The sequence below is a fragment of the Oncorhynchus nerka genome, linkage group LG17 (genome assembly GCF_034236695.1).
Source record: "Oncorhynchus nerka isolate Pitt River linkage group LG17, Oner_Uvic_2.0, whole genome shotgun sequence".
Lineage (NCBI taxonomy): Eukaryota > Metazoa > Chordata > Actinopteri > Salmoniformes > Salmonidae > Oncorhynchus > Oncorhynchus nerka.
Window position 1 is genome coordinate 29535268 of NC_088412.1, and position 21143 is coordinate 29556410.

A 21143-nucleotide genomic window follows, 5' to 3' on the forward strand; every position below is an offset into this window, starting at 1 on the left:
TACCTACTCTCCCTGACACGTCTAAACAGGCAATATTTGGCTGACTGTGTACGTGAATGTTTTATGGGACTGTGTGTATGCAGGGTATAGGTACAGTATGTTAAATGTGCATATGTATTTGCTTGGGCGCAGGTTAGGGGTTTGTGTGCTGTTAGTCCATCAGACAGGTAGAGGGAGAGACTGTTTTTATCTTTATGCTTACTGTGACATCTATTTCGGCTGGGAAATTATTGGAACATCAATTCAGTGGTGTTATAGGGCACACTGTGTTCCTTTGTGATTGAATGAATGACTTTATTGGCTGAGTTATTTATTTATTTTACCACAGTATGACATTTTATATGACATGCAAAGTGTTCTCCTGGATTGCTTTACTGTAATACTATCATGTTTTATTAGTGCTGTGTGCTTAGGTTGATTAAGAAGGAGATCCTTGGTAGTAATTTATGTTCTGAAAACAAAACACTGGGGTTGTTGCTTTGATTTAACATTCACAAGCAGGACCAGGGCTTGTAAAACCGGAACATTTGTTGTCTTCTCCAATGTTGCAAGCATTGGTTCAAGAATAGTTTTATATTAGCATTGTTTGATTGTTTTACCTCATGTAAAAACTGTATTAAACAAGCAAGGTACACAGCCCGATAGAGTTAGGTTAATTAAGGTAAGGTGATAAGGGGCCAGTGTGTCACGACCTGGCCATAGAGAGGCTTCTTATTCTCTATTTTGGTTAGGCCAGGGTGTGATTAGGGTGGGCGTTCTATGTTCTTTTTTCTATGTTTTTGTTCTATGTTTTGTATTTCTGGTTTTGGCCTGGTATGGTTCCCGATCAGAGGCAGCTGTCAATCGTTGTTTCTGATTGAGAACCATACTTAGGCGGCCTGTTTTCCCACTATGGGTTGTGGGTAGTTATTTTCTGTTTAGTGTGTTTTGCACCTGACGGAACTTTTTCTGTTGTTTCTTTTGTTCCTTGTTGTATTTAGTGTTCAGTTTATTAAAATAATGATGAACACTTACCACGCTGCATCTTGGTCCTCACCTTCTTCCACCAACGGTCGTTACACAGTGTTACTGATTATTGGATAGTTTTAGTGTTTCACTCTGAGGTGTTTTTAACCAAATGTACTTACAAATGTATTTACAATTTACACATACTTAGGCCTTTCTCGTACCATCTCCATCATCTTTGTTCAATTGATCAACTCAACAAAAAAAGAAATGTCCCTTTTTCAGGACCCTGTCTTTCAAAGACAATTCGTGAAAATCCAAATAACTTCACAGATCTTCATTGTTTAACGACCTCAGACTGTCCGCAATAGGCTGAGAGAGGCTACTGAGGGCTTGTAGGCCTGTTGTAAGGCAGGTCCTCACCAGACATCACTGGCAACAGCGTTGCCTAAAGGCACCAACCCACTGTCGCTGGACGAGACAGGACAGGCAAAAAGTGCTCTTCACTGACGAGTCGAGATTTTGTCTCACCAGGGGTGATGGTCGGATTCGCGTTTATCGTCGAAGGAATGAGCGCTACACCGAGGCCTGTACTCTGGAGGGGGATTGATTTTTAGGTGGAGGGTCTGTCATGGTCTGGGCGGTGTGTCACAGCATCATCGGACGGTGCTTGTTGTCATTGCAGGCAATCTCAACGCTGTGCGTTACAGGGAAAACATTCTCCTCCCTCATGTGGGGCCGTTTCTTTTTTTGCTGAGTTTATAGTCAAAGTGAACATGTAAGATGAGTTCAGGAACACCCAGTCATTTTAATTGAATTAACTTTTTCAAAAGGCTGACTGTAAATATCAATGTTCAGTTTTTGCTTCAACAGTGAAATGGTAATGGAACAATGTGCACTAGAATACATTTATGTCTGCATCAAAGCTTGTATTAATTGGCTGAATGTAATAGGTGCCACAAAGAGGCTTAAGTGCCCAGGATATGGCACAGTTTAAAACCCTGCAGAGTTCTGTTCTATGGGCCTACTGCATACTTACTGGCTGTCTCCCTCCCATCTGAACTGTAATAACACATTGGAGATTCAGAAGTTGTATTGCAAAAATGGTGATGTCTGCAGCACCATATAGATACTGTACATGATTAGAGTAAGCTATTACTCTCCAAAGAAACCGCAAGTTATTCTCCTCATATGCTTATCTGACATGATCAAATGTGTCATTTCTGAGCTCTGACTGGTCACCTTTCCTCCTGTATGTATCATCTCTCTCCATGTTTAAAAAAAAAGATGACTCTGTGTAACCACTTTCTGTAGCTACATCGCTTGATCAGTGCAAAATCAATTATTTCCTCCTCTCTTATCCCAGACACTTTGAAATGTATTTCTCGAAGCTTTGAAATAAAGTTATTACTGAAATGTCGAGAGTGTAAGAGTTAGAACTAATACAAGAACAGACTGCCATAGAAAAAGCTAGCCACAGGTTATGCCACCACAAATGGCTTCATTTGGTACATCGTCTCATCTCTGACTTGAAAGCAATAAGAGAGCTCTTTTGTCTGCTATAATGATATATTTTTCTCTGTCCAATTTTTTTTTACCCTTTGCATAATTATAATGCTCAAATTTTGGGATGATCTGTGCCATTGCTGGTGTACAATGGCCTGTAGGGAGACAGATTAGATCCTCCAACACAGTCGCACAAAAGTCCTAGCTGATTCTGCATTTCAATGGAAATGTTTAAACTGCACATACTGTTATTATTTTTTAATAAAGAAATGGTAAGGACATTATCATTCTCTCCCGTTTAATTGAGCAAAAATAAGACATGGCAAACCAACATGGGAACAGGCATATATTTCACATCAAAGAAGTAAGTTATTCTAAGCATTGATTTTTTTGGGGGGCCATTTATTTCTCTTGCTTATTTATCGTCGTTGGAGACCCTTGTGAAGGAACTCTAAGCAAAAAGGTTTTCTGAAGTAAGGCTTTAATATGGAAGCCCTAAAGCCCAAGGCAATACAAAATTAAATAACTTTATCCACTTTTCTCCAAATGTCAAATTGCGAAAATGCTCCAAAGAAAACGTTTCGAAGTGGGTTGAACTTCCTGCTCAGATTCGTCCTTCCGAGGTTCGCGTCTTCAATCCAAGTGGTAGATACTTTTTTTTTTGCTTTAGCCCTATCCTAAACCTTAACCATTACCTTATCCATTCGGAATGAATACCTAAACGTAATAGTGTAGTTGTTTAAGTTTGAATCCAATCCTAAACCTTAACCTTTTCACATGTGAGTTCCAAATATCTATATCTGTAGACCCTGCATGAGTTTTTTCATGTGCGTGATGTCAGAATGCTCTCACTGTTCCAAAATGTGAATATTACGCAACAGGATAGTTACCTGCGCTGCCCTCAAACCAATGAACGCTGCCTGCTAATTATCAATAGGCTGTGTTTCAACTGGTCAATTTCAAATTATTTTCTAACAAGTTTTATTTTCTAACAACAGTTTGAATTGAGGTGTGTTTCGCCTCTTTGTTAATTCGCCTAAGAAGTAGCCCATTTCAATCTTGTGGACAATTTATGTTTGAGGCTTTACTGAGCAGACAAAATTCTCTCTTCAACTGAACCCAAGCACTTCCCGAGTGTTTCCCCAGATCAAGTATGAAGACATTACGCATCTCTAGTCAGAACAGACCTTGCACAAATGTTTTCCCCCAGCACATTTTCCGACCAGCGCCCGCATTGCCTTCATGGTTGTTTGTCTTACAAATTGGAATTTGGACATGTGTGGACAGGCTTGGGCTTCAAGGCTTCAGGGCATCTGTATTTCAAGGATATAAACCCACACTTAAAGAAGAATCTCAAATCTACTCAAATCAAACTGTATTTGTCACATGCGACAAATGAGTTCTTACAGGGGGTATCGGTACTGAGTCAATGTGCGGGGGTACAGGTTAGTCAAGGTAATTTGTACATGTAGGTAGGGATGAAGTGACAGCATAGATAATAAACAGTGAGTAGCAGCAGTGCACAAAACAAATGGAGGGGGGGGGGGGAATGGTTCAGTGGCCATTTGATTTATTGTTCAGCATTCTTATGGCTTGGGGGTAGAAGCTGTTGAGGAGCCATTTTCTTCTAAGACTTGGCACCCGGTACCACTTGCCGTAGGGTAGCAGAGAAAATAGTCTATGACTTGGGTGACTGGAGTCTATGACAATTTTTGGGTCTTTAATCTGACACCACCTATTATATAGGTCCTGGATGGCAGGAAGCTTGGCCCGATTACCCTCTGTAGCGCCTTACAGTCAGATGCCGAGTAGTTGCCATACCAGGCGGTGATGCAACCAGTCAGGATACTCTCGATAGTGCAGCTGTATAACTTTTTTAGTATCTGGGGACCCATGACAAATATTTTCAGTCTCCTGAGGGGGAAAGGTGTTGTTGTGCCCTCTTTACGACTGTCTTGGTGTGTTTGGACCATCATAGTATGTTGGTGATGTGAAACTCTCGACCCGCTCCACTACAGCCCTGTCAATGTTAATGGGGGCGTGTTTGGAACCGCCTTTTCCTGTAGTCTTTTGTCTTGCCCACATTGATATCCTGGCACCACACTGCCAGGTCTCTGACCTCCTCCCTATAGGCTATCTCATCACTGCCTGTGATCATTGTCGGTGATCACTGTTGTGTCATCAGAAAACTTAATGATAGTGTTGGTGTCATGTTTGCCCACGCAGTTGTGGGTGAACAGTGAGTACAGGAGGGTACTAAGTACACACCCCTGAAAGGCCCCAGTGTGGAGTATCAGCGTGGCAGACGTGTTGTTGCCTACCCTTACCACCTGGGGGCAGCCTGTCAGAAAGTACAGGATCCAGTTACAGAGGGAGGTGTTTAGTCCCAGGGTCCTTAGCTTAGTGATGAGCTTTGTGGGCACTATGATGTTGAGAGCTGAGCTGTAGTCAATGAACAGCATTCTCACATAGGTGTTCCTTTTGTCCAGGTGGGAAAGAGCAGTGTGGAGTGTGATTGAGATTGTGTCATCTGTGGATCTGTTGGGGCGGTAGTGCGAATTGGAGTGGGTCTAGGGTATCCGGGAGGATGCTGTTGATGTGAGCCATGACCGGCCTTTCAAAGCACTTCACGGTTACCGATGTGAGTGCTAAGGGGCGGTAATCACATAGGCAGGTTACTTTGGCTTCCTTGTCCTGTTAATCCGTCTTGCCCCGCGTTTTTTCGAATGTTGACCTGTTTTAAGGTCTTGCTCACATTGGCTACCGAGAGCATTATCACACAGTCGTTCAGAATAGCTGGTGCTCTCGTGCATGCTTCAGTGTTGCTTGCCTCGATGCGAGCATAAAAGGCATTTAGCTCGTCTGGTAGTATCGCGTCACTCGGCAGCTCGCGTCTGGGTTTCCCTTTGTAGTTCGTCATAGTTTTCAAGGCCTGCAACATCGGACGAGCGTCTGAGCCAGTGTAGTAGGATTCAATCTTAATCCTGTATTGACGTTTTGCTTGTTTGATGGTTCGTCTGAGAGAATAGAAGATTTATTTTAAGTGTCTGGATGAGTGTCTCGCTCCTTGAAACGGCAGCTCTAGCCTTTAGCTCAGTGTGGATGTTGCCTGTAATCCATGGCTTCTGGTTGGGATATGTATTTCTGGTCACTGTGGGGACTACGATGTTGATGCACTTATTGATCAAGCCGATGACTGAGGTGGTATACTCCTCAATGCCATTGGATGAATCCCTGAACATATTCCAGTCTGTGCTAGCAAAACAGTCCTGTTGCGTAATATCCACATCATCTGGCCGCTTCCGTATTTAGTTAGTCACTGGTACTTCCTGCTTTAGTTTTCGCTTGTAAGCAGGAATCAGGAGCATATAATTATGGTCAGATTTGCTAAATGGAGGGCAGGGGAGAGCTTTGTATGCATCTTTGTGTGTGGAGTAAAGGTGGTCTAGAGTTTTTTTCCTTTGGTTGCACATGTGACATGCTGGCAGAAATGAGGTAAAACAGATTTAAGTTTGCCTGCATTAAAGTCCCTGGCCACTAGGAGCGCTGCTTCTGGATGAACATTTTCTTGTTTTCTTATGGCCTTCAGTCTTAGTGCCAGCATCGGTTTGTGGTGGTAAATAGACAGTTACAAATAACATAGATGAGAACACTCTTGGTAGGTAGTGTGGTCTACAGTTCATCATAAGGTAATCTACCTCAGGTGAGCAATACCTTGAGACTTCTTTAATATTAGACATCGCAAGCCAGCTGTTATTGACAAATAGACACACATCCCACCCCTCGTCTTACCAGACGTAGCTGCTCTATTCTACCGGTGCATTGAAAATCCTGCCAGCTCTATATTATATATTTGTCGTCTTTCAGCCACGGCTCGGTGAAACATCCCGTTGGTAGGATAATCTTGATCGTATGTCATCGATTTTATTTTCCAATGATGGCACGTTGGCCAATAGAACGAATAGCAGTGGGAGTTTACTCGCTCTTCAACTAATTCTCAGAATCACCCCTTTTCTCAGTCTTTTCGTCATGGGGATTTGGGCCTGTTCCCGGGAAAGCAGTATATCCTTCGTTTCAGGCTCGTCAGACTCGTTTCCAGTTTCGAGGTGAGTAATCGCTGTTTTGATGTCCAGAAGTTATTTTCGGTCATAAGAGGCGGTAGCAGCAACATTATGTATAAAATACATTTCAAAAAAGTTACAAACAACACAAAAATCTAACAAAATAGCACAGTTGGTTAGGAGCACGTAAATCGTCAGACATCCTCTCTGGCGCCATTTTAAATCAGTGCAGTTGAACATGTTATTTTCTTCTTTTAGTGATTCTGTTCAATAAATAACAATCCCTTATTTCTATATGGTTGCTTCTCTACAGTATGTAAGAACATACAGGATATACAGTATGTAAGAAGAATGCTCTTTTAGTGAACAATGTGGTTTGCTTGCTTAGAGTATAGCAAATGCTTATTAATGTTTAATAGATCCATTTCATGTCTCTGGGGTTTAACCATACTCTCAGACGGTGGTGTGTGTGTGTGTGTGTGTGTGTGTGTGTGTGTGTGTGTGTGTGTGTGTGTGTGTGTGTGTGTGTGTGTGTGTGTGTGTGTGTGTGTGTGTGTGTGTGTGTGTGTGTGTGTGTGTGTGTGTGTGTGGGAGAGGAGAGGAGATCCATCACATAGTAGTTACACAGATATGGACATAGCTACTGTAGCTATAGACAGAAACATGTTCTCTCCCTGGCATAGGATTTGCCTTGCTACTCATCTACATCACTCCACATTCTGACCGTTCTGATTGGTCTCAGAAACCAATGGGTTGTGCCAGCCCTAGCCTACATGATAACATTATCAGCTGATACTATGATTGGCTGGATTTGTTAGAGACGTTCCAATCCCTGATGAATTTGTTTTGTACATTACCTTCATTTTGAAGTCACACAAACGATTTCTAGGATGGAAGTTTCAGACAGAATGTATGTAGCAATCGATAGAGCTGTGGAATTAAAATTTATGGTGAGTCGTCAGGAATGGAGAGGATTAGTTTAATTTTACCTCCTGGACCCGCTTAGCTGATAGCCAGGAGGCTGTATGGTCGGTAGTACCAACTATTATCTGAGATTGGGTGACTCATTACCTGTAATGCCCCTGTTCAGGTTTAGCATGGCATTTGTCCTCAGATCTAATCTCAGCTCTATCCTCCACTTTATTTATCCTTTCACCGAATGACATCACAAGTGACTCAATTGAATCTCTTGAAACAGCTAACTGTTAAAGATGCGTCATTGACGAACACAGGAAGATAGGCTTACATTACAGTATGTCCTTGTCTAAAGCATGCTTACCTTATGTTCTTCTTTGACTGGATTCTACTTCTATATACTGAGTACACTGTACACTTAAAAAAAGGTTTCCAGTAAGGTTCTTCCATCCTCTTTGGTTCCAGGTAGAACCTTTTTTTGGTTACACATATAACCTTTTTGGGTTCTATGTAGATCCCTCTGTGGAAAGGGTTCTACGTGGAACCGAAAAGGGTTCTACCTGGAACCAAACAGTTTTTCAAAGGGTTCTTCAATAAGATATTTTTATTTTATTTTATTAGGATAGCTGTTGCAAAAGCAGCAGCCGAAGAGTGTACCAGTTCCTGAATTTAAAAAAAAGTTGTCTAATAGGTTATCCTGTACTTTTACAGTTCACTTTTACAGGTGAGAGACTGCCTGAGAAAACTGAGAAGTCAAAACTTCCCTACCAAGCAAAAAGGCAGTAACTGGCCTATAGCGTGAAACTGTGAAAAATTGCTTTTATTTACCTTGGTTTCACAGTAACTTTATGCAGTTACTGCTAACATGACCCCCATTTTCTGCTAAACACAATACAATAGAGGCAGGATACTTGTCCACATGATTAAGCATGTATTTAATGTAGCAAAAATGACATTAACAAATTTTCGACCTAATGAGTAGTTACTGCCTTTTGCTTGGTAGGGTCAGAATCAGTATTTTGGAATAAAATGATTAGAACTTTGATAATGTATGTATGTATTGTTGAGCATTTTGAAATGAATGTAGGCCTATGATTTTTGGTAGGTTTGTTATGATGAAGAGTTGATCTGTGGAGAGGTGATGCACTGTCCTCGTATAAAGAAAGTCCGTTTTTTAATCAAGGCATATTGGAGCAGTGGCTGAGACAGCGATGTTACCCGACAGGAACTCGGTCATCATCATCAGTGACCTCAGACAAATGCTGTTCATGAACTGTATGTCTCCTACCAATGATCCTTTAACCTCAATGTCATGGCAGGAGATGGTGTAAAGCCCCTAAATGCAGTGGACTAGCACACTCTTATGCAGAGCCAAATTAACAGAGAGGAGTTGGATGTATAAAATGTCAACACTCCTTGTTTCCTTGTGTAGCGGGGGGCAAAGTGCGTTGATGTCGAACCAATGAGTTTGGTTGAGTGCTCCATTTGATTGCAATGCCAGCACGTGATGGAATGTCAATGCCTGCCAGTAAATGGCACCTTCAGTCCACCTTCAAGTGAACTCCGTGTTGGACTAAATGGGTGTACAGGGAGTGGGGAGAGAGAGTGAATGTCTGTTTGTGCATGAAGTGTGTGTGTATGCCTTTTTGTGTGCTCAAGTGTATGCATTGCTCCAGACTAACATTTCCACTTTTTTAGTTGGCGGCACCAGCTCATTATTTGGTCGCACCCTGTGACTATCATCCTATGTCCTCCATCACTTGATCTAAAGCCATGTCTTAAAATGAAGGAAGACATTGTGTAAAGGTCAAAAACACGTATTAATTGTATGTGTGTGTGTGTGGCTAGCGATGTTAGCCCGTTGTCTCGATTGTATGATCATCTGTGAAAGGAAAGGAACATGTTACAGTTCATGGACGCATGCCTGCAATTGGTTTGTGCGTACAAAACCTCTTGTTATGCGGTACCCGGTATAATGCTCATTCTAATCATGAATACGCTGATCAAAACATATTAAAATGTGATCAAGTTAAACAATTCAAATGTGAAGGTTAAGAGAGAGTGAATGTGTGTTTGTGTATGAAGAGTGTGTGTATGCATTCTTGTGTGCTATGTCCCTCTCAAGTGTATGGATGTCTCCAGACTAACGTCACACTTCATTTGGATAGTCTGGATAGTCCATCTGTAGATGCTCTACGGATGGTCATACTACCAACAAACTATCTGTCGATAAACAACTGTTTGCTAAGGTTACGGTTAGGGTTAAAATAAGGGTTAGGGTAGAGGTTATGGCTAGGGTCAAGGTTAAGTTCTGGGTTAGGATAAGGGTTGAGGTTAGGTTTGTGGCTAGGGTTAGTATATATTGTAGTTAGATTAAATGTTACTGACAGTCTGTAGATATTTTATTATTTTTATTTCACCTTTATTTAACCAGGTAGGCTAGTTGAGAACAGGTTCTCATTTGCAACTGCGACCTGGCCAAGATAAAGCAAAGCAGTTCAACACATAGAATAAACAAACATACAATCAATAATACAGTAGAACAATCTATATACAGTATGTGCAAATGAGGTAGGATAAGAGAGGTAGTCTATAGAGCATCTACAGATGGACTATCCAAGTAAAGTGTTAATGATAAATCAACTTATAAAGTAATTCACAGTGGTTTATTAAGAAGTGTAATAGACTACTGGTATTTAATAAATAAGTTATTACTTCAAACATTTCCAAACAGGAATGCATGAATCGAGATATACCGTAGTATTTTGATATGAACCTAATCCAGTAATTGTCATTAATTTTGGGTTGACAACTAGGCTATTATTGTTATATTTTACTGTCAAAATATGGCTCAAGAATTAACCTACTTTAAAAAAGATATATAGATGAATTTGCCTTTATCTTTATGTGCACTAATATTGTATAGGCCTAATTGAATTGGTGCAAATTCACCACCTGAGGAAGTGGGGACCGGTATGTTGTGGTTACTATTGCATCTGAGTCAGTGTGCTCCACTGCACTGGTGACCTGAAAGCAGATTGCAAGTGCACACATTAGCTAAGGCAGTGGGCTGTTCACACTGTGCTGCTCCCATGATTTATGGCTCCTGTTACAGTCAATAACAGCCTCGGCCCAGATGCAAAGCTCACCAATATTACAAGGCTTGGGCTTGCGTTTAGGTTTCTTCATTAGGAAGTGTCAACACCATACATGGACACTGTTTGGCGTCTCTTTGTTTAGGTGCTCTCTCCTATGAGGACTTTCTGGTTGCACTTCATAATGGCTTCACATAATAAAGCATTTTTAAGGGATTAGTAAATTGTTTATTCATCATTACTCCATTCATACGATTTTTAACCTCTACGGGATCAGTGTCCCTAAACCGGGATGATTGTTGCTAATGTGCGCTAATGTGACTAGAATGACGCTGTAAGGAACAGCCAACTTTACAGGACATTGACATGTCTCATATGGGCATAAAGCTTTAAATTATTGTTAATCTAACTGAACTGTCCAATTTACAGTAGCTATTACAGTGAAAAAAATACCATGAAATTGTTTGAGGAGAGTGCACAACAACGATTTTATCACGGCAACTGGTTTGATACATTCACCTCTGAAGGTAAATAATGTACTTACATTCAGTAATCTTGCTCTGATTTGTCACCTTGAGGGTCCCAGAGATAAAAGGTACAGTAGCATCTTTTTGTTTGATAAAATACATTTTTATATTCAAATGTAGGAACTGGGTTCTACAGTTTGAACCCCTTTGCACACACACTGCTGCCATCTGGTGGCCAAAATCTAAATTGTGCCTAAACTCAAATCTGATTATATGGCCTTTCTCTTGCATTTCAAAGATGATGGAACAAAAAAAAAATAGAAAACACATATTTTTTAGTTTGTATTATCTTAAACCAGATCTAATGTATTATATTCTCCTACATCCTACTCCTAACAAGTACATTGAGGATTTGTAATATGCTGAAGAGTGGCTAAAGTAAGTTAATGTTTTTCAGGCAATGTGACTTTGTTTATTTGTGTCTTATAGTGATGAGCATTCTGGGATTAGGGAGTTTTTGTCAAGGGAAACATAAACAAACATGGCTGCCATCATATAGAATTTAGCTGCTGTTAGCTTAGCTGACACACATTTATTTTCTAAAAAACATTATATTTGTCTCTTGTGTTCACCAGAGATTTGGTACATTGTACACTAGTCTATCTGTTTGGTCGCTAACTTATTTAATGTTTTTTTGTCAGTGCAACCTGTTATTTAGACAGGTTTATGGAATGAGTTTGGAATGAGTTTGGCTGTACATGTGTTCTGTGTGATGCTTGGACGATAAAGTTTGCATTTATCTTTACAATAAAAGGTACAATTGAGGAATAAAGTTTAAGAACTTTATTTTCCATCAGTACAAAAAAATATTTAGATGCTGTTCAGACAACAATGCTGTTTACATGTGTTTGTTGCATCATACGTTCTCCTGCTACTGTTCCAATCACTTGAGATTGTACGCTGCAGGGACCACTCAACAATGATCACAAATATGTGATTGTACGCGTCAAAGTGTTAACCTCTCCGGGATCGGGGTCCCCCCATGGGATGGTTGAGCTAACGTAGGCTAATGTGATTAGCATGAGGTTGTATGTAACAAACAAAAAAAATCACAGGACATAGACATATCTGATATGGGCTGAAAGATTACATTATTGTTAACCTAACTGCATTGTCCAATTTACAGTAGCTATAACAGTGAAGGAATACCATGTTATTGTTTGAGGAGAGTGAACAATTATGAACTTGAACATTTATTAATAAACCAATTAGGCACATTTGGGCAGTCTTGATACAACATTTTGAACAGATATACACTGGTTCATTTGATCAGTCTAAAACTGTGCACATACACTGCTGCCATCAGGTGGCAAAAATATAAATTGTGCCTGGGCTGGAATAATACATTATGGCCTTTCTCTTGATTTTCAAAGATGATGGTAGAAAAAAAATACAAACACGTTTTACCAGATCTAATGTGTTATATTCTCCTACATTAATTTCACATTTACACAAACTTCAAGGTGGTTCCTTTCAAATAGGTATCAAGAATATGCATATCCTTGCTTCAGGTATTGAGCTACAGGCAGTTATATTTGGGTATGTAATTTTAGGCAAAACATTTTTTTTAAAAAGGGTACAATCCTTAACAGGTTTTATTTTAGGTCCTTATAAACAATTTACTAATCATTAGTTATTACGTTTTTTTTGCGTGGGCTTTCATACTTTATAAATGTTTTGAGTGATTTATTTAAAAAAGTTGGACAAGCCATTGGTAGACATTCCAGCACTACCTGATGATCCTTAAAAATAGCAGATATTTTAATTTAAAATTCATATTGAGTCAGAATTTTGACTGCACTGGGCCTTTAAATGCTTTTGAAGTTGTTAATAAATGTGTGAATAACTAGGTTAGTAACATTTACACATGTGGGAATAATGATTAGTAAATCGAGAGCTTGGGACTACAAGGTTCTATTTGCATTTTTGTCAAAATGTAGTTATTGACATACTGCAGCCTTGTTCTGATCAATTTTCTGTTGTTCTGTTCAATTCTGTTCAACTGTATAGTACCCCAATTCATGTCGCTAAGTTAAAAATAATACAATATTTTTTTTAAATGCTGACACCATTCAAACGAATGAGGGTTCAGAACTTTAAAGCCAATTATTTCAGAATCATATAGAACCTTATAGTCCCAAGTTCTCAAAATGATGAATAAACGATTTACTCAGCCATTATAAATGCTTTCATTTCTTGCAAACAGATACAGTGTGTCAGGTAAGGGCTCTGTGGCTGCAGTGAAATCATGCTCGGTAAGGACTTTGCCATCCTTTAATTGAAACTAGTGTTTAATAAGACCTCCCTGCAGCACAGAAACATTCGAATGCTCCGCATCGCTACACTGACATTTGTTTGCCAATAAACTAAGTTGTTACTTTATTTCAGGACATAAAACAGCAAATTTGAGAACAATATATGCCATGTTTTCATATAAAATAATGGTCAATTAGTTTAAAACATTGACCTAGTGCCCAATCAGAGAGAGGCCGTGTCTTTATACCCATACTTAATATTAGACATTTTGGGAATGCAAAAATAGAACATTTTATAGTGTGTTACATTTAAAACTGAGTATGCTTTGAATGCTATCTCTCTGTCCATTCTTAACCTGTAATTTCAGTAATTTTGTGGTATTATAAAAAGATTTAGCTAATATGTATAGGGAGTTTTTTTTTCAAGCGTTCAGGGAGGGAATACACTGCCGTTCAAAAGTTTGGGGTCACTTAGAAATGTCCTTGTTTTTGAAAGAAAAGCGCATTTCTTGTCCATTAAAATTACATCAAATTGATCAGAAATACACGGCAGACATTGCTAATGTTATAATGTAATGTGACTATTGTAGCTGGAAATGACAGATTTTTTATGCAATATGCGTAGAGAAGTACATTATCGGCAACCATCAGTCCTGTGTTCCAATGGCACATTGTGTTAGCTAATCCAAGCTTATCCTTTTAAAAGGCTAATTGATCATTAGAAAACAATTTTGAAATTATGTTAGCACAGCTGAAAACTGTAGTCCTGATTAAAGAAGCAATCAAACTGGCCTTTTTTAGACTAGTTGAGTATCTGGAGCATCAGCATTTGTGGGTTTGATTACAGACTCAAAATGGCCAGAAGCAAAGGACTTTCTTCTGAAACCCATCAGTCTATTCTTGTTCTGAGAAATTAAGGCTATTCCACGGAAGAAATTGCCAAGAAACTGAAGATCTCGTACAGCGCTGTGTACTACTCCCTTCACGGAACAGAGCACACTGTCTCTAACCAGAATAGAAAGAGGAGTAGGAGGCCCCGGTGCACAATTGAGCAAGAGGACACGTACATAAGAGTGTCTAGTTTGAGAAACAGACACCTCCCAAGTCCTCAACTGGCAGCTTCATTCAATAGTACCCGCAATTTAATTTCAGAGGTTTTCTCCATGTTCCCTAAATGAAATAAGTCAGTGTTAGATTAATTGTAGTGTAGTTTTGAATACAGTTTTTGTCATCACTGAAGTATGAAAAGGAAGCTTTTAAAAAATTGTCACTTGAAGCATTTATTTTTTATCTTGTAGCTTCTTACTTGAGGTGATATCACCATCACTAATGATTGTCTAAAGCCAAATGTATATATGGAGCCATGCAAATTTGAAGAGCCAATGTACATTATCTTTACTATTAAAACTTCTCTAGGGTAGGGGGCAGCATTTGGAATTTTGGATCAAAAGCGTGTCCAAATGAAACTGCCTTCTACTCAGGCCCAGAAGATAGGATATGCATATAATTAGTAGATTTGGATAAAAAACACTCTAAAGTTTCTAAAACTGTTAAAACAATGTCTGTGAGTATAACAGTACTGATTTGGCAGGCGAAAATCTGAGCAAAATCCATTCATCAAGTAGGATTTATTTTATTTTATTTTTTTCTATTCAATGCCATTACAGTATCCATTGACTTAGGACTCAAACTGCAATTCCTATGCCTTCAACTAGATGTCGTCAGTCTTTAAAACTTGTTTCAGGCTTGTATTCTGAAAAATCAGGGAGTAAGAGCAGTCGGAATGGGTGGACCCTGCCGTGTCACAGAGCTTGTTCATGCGCATGCCCGAGAGAGTGCCTTTATTTTTTACCTTTTATATTGACGACGTTATTGTCCGGTAGAAATATTATCGATTATTTAGGCTAAAAACCTGAGGATTGAATATAAACGTCGTTTGACATGTTTCTATGAACTTTACGGATACTATTTAGATTTTTTTGTCTGCCTGGTGTGACTGCGTTTGAGCCTGTGTATTACTGAAGAAAATGTGCAAACAAAACTGAGGTTTCGGCTATAAAGCGAGACTTTATCGAACAAAAGGAATATTTCATGAATAAATGAATGTCTTCTGAGTGCAACCATATGAAGATCATCAAAGGTAAGTGATTCATTTTATCTCTATTTCTGACTTGTGTAACTCTTCTACTTGGCTGGTTACTGTTTGTAATGATTTGTCTGCTGGGCTATATTCTCAAATAATTGTAAGGTATGCTTTCGCCGTAAAGCATTTTTTCAATCTGACACCGTGGTTGGATTCACAAGAAGTTTATCTTTAAACCTATGTAAAATTGTTGTATCTTTTCTGAACCAGGTAGGCAAGTTGAGAACAAGTTTTCATTTACAATTGCGACCTGGCCAAGATTAAGCAAAGCTGTTCGACACGTACAACAACACAGAGTTACACATGGAGTAAAACAAACATACAGTCAATAATACAGAAGAAAAATGAGTCTATATACAATGTGAGCAAATGAGGTGAGGTAAGGGAGGTAAAGGCAAAAAAAAAGGCCATGGTGGCAAAGTTAATACAATATAGTAAGTAAAAAATAAACACTGGAATGGTAGATTTGCAGTGGAAGAATGTGCAAAGTAGAGATAGAAATAATGGGGGTGCAAAGGAGCAAAATAAATAAATACAGTAGGGGGAGAGGTAGTTGTTTGGGCTAAATTATAGATGGGCTATGTACAGGTGCAGTAATCTGTGAGCTGCATAATAATATAATGAGTATAATGAGTATTTCTGTATTTGAATATGGCGCTCTGCAATTTCACTGGATGTTGGCCAGGCTAGCATCCCACATACCCTAGAGAGGTTAAAAGTGAAGTGATGTAAAGAAAATGTTGAACATAAAATCTCTAAAGACTTGTAGTCATAATACTGAGAAATGTAGATTACCTAGGCTATGCCAGTACATGCTGATGACAAAATTGAGGATTAAACTCCAAATAAATTGAAGTGCTTTTGTAATGGGAATATTAATGTTTGTGCTTTTCTTATAACTCATGTCTGTGTTCTATTCATGTGCTGTTCTATAAACCAATTTCCTTATTCATGCAAGTGGCTGACTGACTGTACAAATCACCTATCAGTAGCTGCAATTTGGCAGTATGCCCAGATTGAGTTTTGAGAACAAACAACCTTGTTTTGAGAACAAACTGAAGATATCTCAGTTTTAATGTCTCGGTCAGTCACATGAATGAAACAAAACGGTAATGATTAATGAATTATGCTAAATCGTGCAATTATAACTTGTCTGTGTATTGCCGTATATAAGACAACTGCTGGGTCTCCCCAGGGAGAGCTCCTGATTGACATGTGTACTATAGGGCATTGAGTTGGTTGGAACCTCTCCAGCAAGCTAACAATAAACAATGATTCATTTAAGATTGACTTTGAGTGTCTATTCATATTTGGAGACAGGTTGTTTAAGCGCTTTAAGGCTGGAGTCAGTGAAAACACTCCATCTGACGTTATAGAGCCAGTCAGTTTGTAGTCCTTAACAACGGAAATGAGTTACAACTGGCTCATTCGGCCATTACTGTGGGGAATATGAATGTGAAAGAATAGGGTTAGAGGTTAGCACAGGCTTAGGGTATCTTATTTGTTTTGTTCTATGAGATAATATCAGTCAGTTAGCATGACCGTTATGGTTTATGAAGCCTTGCCTTATGTGCTTATGTGCTTTTTTTCATTATATAAATGCTTCAAAAAGTATAAAAAATAAAGTGACGTTGGCTGATGAAGATTATCTCATAGAACAAATCATATAAGATATCCTAAGCCTGTGTTTATCACAGACCTTATCCAAAACCCCCATAAAAATCCATTAAAAAAAAGATGCCATTACCAATGCCGTCTATTGCCTTGAACTTTAGACTGCTTCATTAGCAGTGAGAGTTCAGTCTGACACTAGGGAAAATAGAGTGAGTGGAATGACTTATCTGTGATCTCGTCAGCCCCTTGCCAAGTGTGATCACCTAATCACTCTGACTTGAATGGGCTGTAATTAAAGAGTTTCATTCCAAAACGCGAGACATCCATTTTCAGAAATGTTGGTAAATTAGTTTCTATTGTTGAAAGAAATTATGAAATAGATTGGTGTACTTTTTCATGATATAATCAAGGCATGGGGTTGTTCAATGATATACTTGTATTTGTTTAAAATCTATCACTTGATGGTTTCATTTTAGAGAGACAAATAATCATGTTTTTTTGCTAAATACTCTGTGAGAAAAATGTAGTACTGCTAGGTTTTGCACAGTGAAATGTAATAAATAACTACATTTTTAATAAAGAAATGCACAAATGATATATTTGTGACATCAATATTTAATTACAAAGAAAATCTAAACAGTAATAATGAGATCTGTATGTAAAACATTTACATTTGACATTTTAGTCATTTATCAGATGCTCTTCTCCAGAGCTACTTAGAGTCAATGCATAAGATAGCTAGGTTAGACAACCACATACACTACATGACCAAAAGTCATTAATATGGAGTTGGTCCCCCCTTTGCCGCTAAAACAGCCTCCACTCTTCTGGGAAGGCTTTCCACTAGATGTTGGAACATTTCTGCGGGGACTTGCTTCAATTCAGCCACGAGCATTAGTGAGGTCGGGGACTGATGTTGGACGATTAGGCCTGGCTCGCAGTCGGCATTCCAATTCATCCCAAATGTGGAACCAAGGGGCCTAGTCCAAACCATGAAAATCAGCCCCAGACCATTATTCCTCATCCACCAAACTTTACAGTTGGCACTATGCATTGGGGCAGGTAGTGTTCTCCACTCTGCCAAACCCAGATTCATCCGTTGGACTGCCAGATAGTGAAGCGTGATTCATCACTCCAAAAAACGTGTTTTCACTGCTCTGGAGTTCAATAGCAGCTAGCTTTACACCACTCCAGCCGACGCTTGGCTTTGCACATGGTGATCTTAGGCTTTTGTGCGGCTACTCAGCCATGTTAATCCATTTCATGAAGCTCCCGACGAACAGTTCTTGTGCTGACATTGCTTCCAGAGTGTTGCAACCAAGGACAGATGATTTGTAAGTGCTACGTGCTTCACCACCCTTTCTGTGAGCTTTTGTGGCCTAAACACTTCGTGGTTGAGCTATTGTTTCTACTAGACATTTCCACTTCACAATAACACCACTTACAGTTGACTGCCACGTTGAAAGTCACTGAGCTCTTCAATAAGGCCATTCTACTGTCAATGTTTGTCTATGGAGATTGCATGGCTGTGCACTCGATTTTATACACCTGTCAGCAACAGGTGTGGCTGAAAAAGCCAAATCCACTAATTTGAAGGGGTGTCCATATACTTTCGTATATATATTGTACCACAGTCTAATATACAGGATACAAGCATTAATTTCCAGCTAAACAATGGATGTATAGTGATTTGCAAAAAAAAACACATTTTCATACACATCTAAAATCTATTAATTAAAATGTTGAGAACAGTAATATTTTACACATGATTTTACCACTAAGCAATCACTTCTGATGAATAAACACAAACGTGAAAACTCTTCAATTGTTGCTGCCCACTTGTGCTCATCATGTTGATATTATCGATATTGGGGGACCTGCCTGTGACCACAAAATCATGGTCATTAATATGGAGTTGGTCTCCCCTTAATTCTTCAGCTTGACTCTCTCGTGGTCCTCTAAAAACAGAGCTTACAGTTAAGGTTTGCATCTCATTTTGACTAGAAGAAGATTTGTGGACGAAAAACATGTCATATTGATTTGATTTTACAGCAAAGGTTGCACTATGCTTCTCTACTTTTAGTAATTGTCTGCTCCACCTACCCTGGCAAAGTGTCTAGGTCTCTGTGATGAATTAGTTAGTTGTGTTGATTCACCCACCACATTACATATAGAACCGACAGATGTTACCAACCATCAGTGTGCTTTTTCATGTCATCTGAGGTCACTTTGAGCAAGGCATGTTAAACCAAGGGGCCTGTGGATTATGAAGAATATGCTTACTCCTTGTGAAAAATATGAAATCATTACAGATGCCCTTAAGTGTTGGCTGCACTTAACATAGTTTGCTGTAAAGGATATACTCTGCTTCCACACCCTGAAACAGACATAATGCTGGTGCTTTTGTTGAGAGGAGCATTTTCTCCAGTTTAGTTGTTGGGCTGTATGTTTTTTTTCTAGAATTACACCCATAACAGGATGACAGATTCCATTTCAACACGGAAGCTGATATCTGTGCAGCCTCTTCATCAAGGCTTCAGTTGGTCATGGTCATGTAAGCCTACATGTTACGGCGCTACATAAAACTACATCAGTTGTACAACTTCTGGCGGGCTTATCCCTAATCCTGTCGTATTGCTGTAGTGCCTTCTTCAGTGTTGACAGCAGACAAGTGTTTGAAGCATGTGGTGCCTTAACCCCACAACTATTTCCCCACAAGCACTAGACTGAAGACACCCCTTGCCTGTGCTGGTGAGAGATGCCTGAGATGGAGAGGCATCAGTGATGTAAATGACATGCAGCACTGTCAAGACAGGGGCAGGAAGGAAGCAATTTGACAACTTAGATACTTATGCCACTTTTACCTGGATAATCTCTATTATTTTGTTAATGACTTTATTATGTTGTTAATGACTGCAATGTGATTATGACATGGCATACGTCAGGCTCATCACTAGGTTCAATCAGTCAAGACCGTGATCATTGCATGTGTGAATCCCTGAGGACATTTGGGTCAACAGTTGCCCATGCTCTCTAAACCTCTCCATCTTTGAGGCCTTCCAGCCTGCATCGTGCCGTAACTCCAGCATCTTTTTTCAAGCTCTGTCTGAGTATGGGGCTACGATAGAGAGGGGCCATATAGGGACCCATTATAAGTCACCCCATGGAGCCTTCATAGTGACAATACTGAACTGATTACACATGGCAAGGATTGATATCTACTCACACTCCTCCAAAAACAACTCAGTTTACCCTTTTAATCTGGGACCCTTGGGTAAAATACCACATTTGGAAACTCAAGGAAGGCAATTAGATTGTTAATTTCTTCTGATAACTGGTTCGTCTTCATTTGTCGAGAAATGAGTTGGGTAGGGGCTGCTGACTGAACGTCTGGGACATCAGAACATACATTTTTTCCATTGCAGCATTTTTGCTTAAGTTTTCTTTTCAACGGTACGTAATAAACCATTTATAAGGCTTACAGAAAGATTACACACCATTTAGGGTTAAGGGTTAGGGTTAGGTTAGGTCATTTATGTTAGGCTAGGTAAGGGTTAGTGTTAAATGACACTCACTTTAAATTAGGGACTGAAAAAATACTTTACTTATGATTAGTAAATGCCGCTCTTAGCCTATGCCGCTCTGTCATTGCTCATCCATATATTTATATTTATATATTCTTATTCCATTCCTTTACTTAGATTTGTGTGAATTAGGTATCTGTGGTGGAATTGATAGATATTACTTGTTAGATATTGCTGCACTGTCAGAACTAGAAGCACAAGCATTTTGCTACATCTGCTAACCATGTGTATGTGACCAATACAATTTCATTTGATTTGAATTGAATTAAATGTTTTATAAATGTGGGAGTAATTAATGATTAATACATTGTTTACTATGGACCATTAAAGTAGTGTTAGTAAATGTTTTTCTTCCTTCGATGAATTTGTAACAGAAATTCAGACAACATGTTAGTTTCCTGAAACTTCACATTAGACTCTAGCAAGTGGTAAGAGGGAGTAATAGCTACCATGTTTGACCGTTTGATAGAAATGTCACCTGTTTTTGGGCTTTGGAGA

The 21143-nt window shown here is 39.2% G+C and overlaps 1 pseudogene; it reads left to right on the plus strand.

Annotated features, from left to right (window-relative positions):
• Window positions 1-21143, plus strand: part of LOC135561343 (inactive N-acetylated-alpha-linked acidic dipeptidase-like protein 2) — a 425784-nt pseudogene that overhangs the window by 329 nt on the left and 404312 nt on the right.